The sequence below is a fragment of the Malurus melanocephalus genome, unplaced genomic scaffold, assembly GCF_030028575.1.
Source record: "Malurus melanocephalus ecotype Western Australia unplaced genomic scaffold, MMel_1.1 scaffold_6, whole genome shotgun sequence".
Lineage (NCBI taxonomy): Eukaryota > Metazoa > Chordata > Aves > Passeriformes > Maluridae > Malurus > Malurus melanocephalus.
Window position 1 is genome coordinate 2042730 of NW_026623238.1, and position 3027 is coordinate 2045756.

Below are 3027 nucleotides of genomic sequence, written 5' to 3' on the forward strand. Positions count from 1 at the left end.
TGGTACAAGTGATGTTCTTTCTGCATAGGTTGAGACCCAATAAAGGTCTGCGTGGAAAAAATAGATGGAAAATATATCTCAGGATAGCCATATTTCATCACACTAAAGGGATTCCAGAAAATGGGATTGACAAAGCTGAGCAAGTACTAGAACCCACCCRCTCTGAGAAAGCTGATATTGGTTTTTGTCAGTAACAGTCGGGGAAAGTTCARATCTTTCATTCAGTAGCTCCAATGAACTTGTCCACCATAAATTTGCCCAGTTTCTTCTTTAAAACRTTTATTCTTTTGGCTTTCACCACAGCCTCTGGCAATCAGTTCCACAATTTAATTACACACTCAGAAAAAGTCCTTCYTTTGATTTATTTTCGATATGCCACTTGATAATTTCATTGACTGTACCTGTTTTTTTGACAATGCCAAAATTATTAGTTTTGACAATTTTTCCAMTGATGTTTTAAGCTGTTCTTAAAGCTAGCAGAAAAGATTTTTCAGCTAAGGTGAAGAATAGAATCCTGCCTGAATTGGAAAAAGTGGTTTTTTTTTTTCTGACAGATAACAGTTTGGGAGAGCCAGAGGTACCTGAACTAATARCAAGGGYAATATGSAAGGAATCTGGCAAGACATAAAGAMATGCCAGTTGCCATTTGGAATTCYTCATCTTGTTSCATTTWTCTTTAAGAGGTTAATTCTTSTTAGCTRASAAGAACAAGGTCCTTTAGTTTCAAGGACACTGTTCACTATTCATGTGCCATTGCTACAGATTGGAGAAGTGCCTGATATCAGGAAATGGTTTCACACCCAGCTTGGGTCCAGCCTCAAGGGGAGAATTAAAATGTTTGACTGCCACAGCATGTCCTGGAATTTGATAAGGGTTATGAAGAGGAACCAAATGAGAGGGAGAGAGCACATAAACTTGTTAGTAGAGCAGCAACATGCAATGTGCTGTAGTGTAGACTTATGTCTGTATTGAGGTGTAAAAATTTTTATCTCCACTGCAGGTGATCCCGAATACACTTAGACTTAYGACTGACTCATGTTTCCTGGGATAYAGAAAGGAAKTACCAGAGTCTTATGAATTTGCTGCCTGACACATGTTGAAAAGTAACATATGATGGGATTTTTCATGTTACTCTTTTCCTTTACAGTGCCAAAGACTGTGTGCATTGAAATGAACTGCTGAGTGCAGCAAATGATGCTCAGAGAGCTGCTGTGTTTAAAACAGAGCTCTTGGATTTTGCTCTGTCTGCTTTTTATAACAATTTTAAAAGAATTTTTTTGCAACATTTGGTTATTTTTATTTCTGGGCTTTTTTTTCTGTTCAGGACACTTTTCAAAGGACTTCACAGCTGTTCACTGGGAGATCTTCATGACTATTTTTGTCTCAGGGATATATAAATGTCAGTGACATAAGTACTTGRGCACAGACAGTTCAACTAAATTTCAACACTGCCTCTCACTTATTTGCATGGGAGAGGTTCACCACACTTAATGTTACCTGCCAAGAAGTGTTTAATCTGTGCTTCTTAAACAAGATGCACATATGAAACCTTGGAGAAAACAAATTTGCTCTTCACTTTTTGGTATCATCCTCTTAGGACAGGATGAACTGCTGCTTGGAAGGGTCCTTTTCTCCCCACTAGCAATAGGGTGAGCTCTGGCCACCACATTCCACTGCAGTTAAACAATGAAAGGTATGTAAGGTGACTTCTGTCTCTTGCTGTATTTTCTCCAGTTCTGATTTTCTTTACCAAGAACCCTAAAATATATTTAAACCAAACCAGAAAAAAAAATTAGGTTAGCTTGCAAGTAGTATGACAACTGATTTTAAGATTGTCTTTTATATTGCGTCTTTTATTTATCATAAACTCTAAAGCTTAGGAAGCAATCAACACACAATAAAAGMTGCATATTCTTTGTAGCTTGTCACAAGGAGCAATTAAAAGTGGAGTTTCAGTTCTGTCCTTGTGTTGTGGGRCACATCTTAAAATCATGACATGCATGAATTCAGAATCTATAATCTCTTTTTACTTCACACTTGAGGTTTTGAAAAGTCTGAGTGATCTTTGACTCATAAAACAGGTGGCCTTTGCACATGAAGGTGGAGATCATTGTAGAACCCTTCAAAGAGCACTGACACAAGGGATCTATCTACAACTTCTRTCTACTTTCTCCGTCAGTGGAGGACTAACTTTCTTTCAGTAGCCCATGAAAAAGGTTAAACTGAAGTCTTAAAATGCTGAAACAATGCATTCACTACATTTGTTTCTAACATGTTCTGTTTGGGTGTGGTTTTCTCCTTTTCAAAAAAGAAATCTYTTAGGGATGTTGCAAGCACAGTGRTGTCAATCAGTTTGCCCAAGACAAGTGTACCTCTGTAAAAATATAAAAAACCTAAAATTATCATGGAAATCTTGCATCTGAATTTACTCTACTTACAAATCGTAATCCTCAGAAATACAATATCCTGAAAGAAGCCTTTTATTTAATGACAAGACTGTGTATCTTGAGAGTAGCCTTATGTATTTTTCATCACAGATCTGAAACAGTTTCTCTTCAATTTCTTGTAATTCCTTCTCTCAAGTAGAAGGCAGAGTCATTTCCAGTGAAAGCAGTGTAGTCATGTAATCTGTGAAATTATTTACACTTGATCAATGTCAGTAGAGGCCTGGTCCCTTCCCAGACAAAATTTCGTGTAGGGCTCCTGCTGCTTTCCTTCTTGGCTATCTGAGGTTGCCACACGGACACCACCATGCAGCCATTCCCTCTGCATCATCCACCCTTGGAAAAAGCAAGGAAACTGCAGGTTGGAAATGTCTAGAAGTGTGTACTCTGGGCTATTAAGAGCAGGATTTTAATCATCTTATCATGAAAAATGGATTTTCCAGAGCAATGCAAAAAAAAAAATTTTTTGTATACCTTTTGTTCACTGGTTTGAAGACAGGAATATTATTACTGTAACCAGCCCTTCACCCACAGACACACAGGAAAAAGGCAGGGGGGGATCAGAAAAAAAGCTACACAAAGT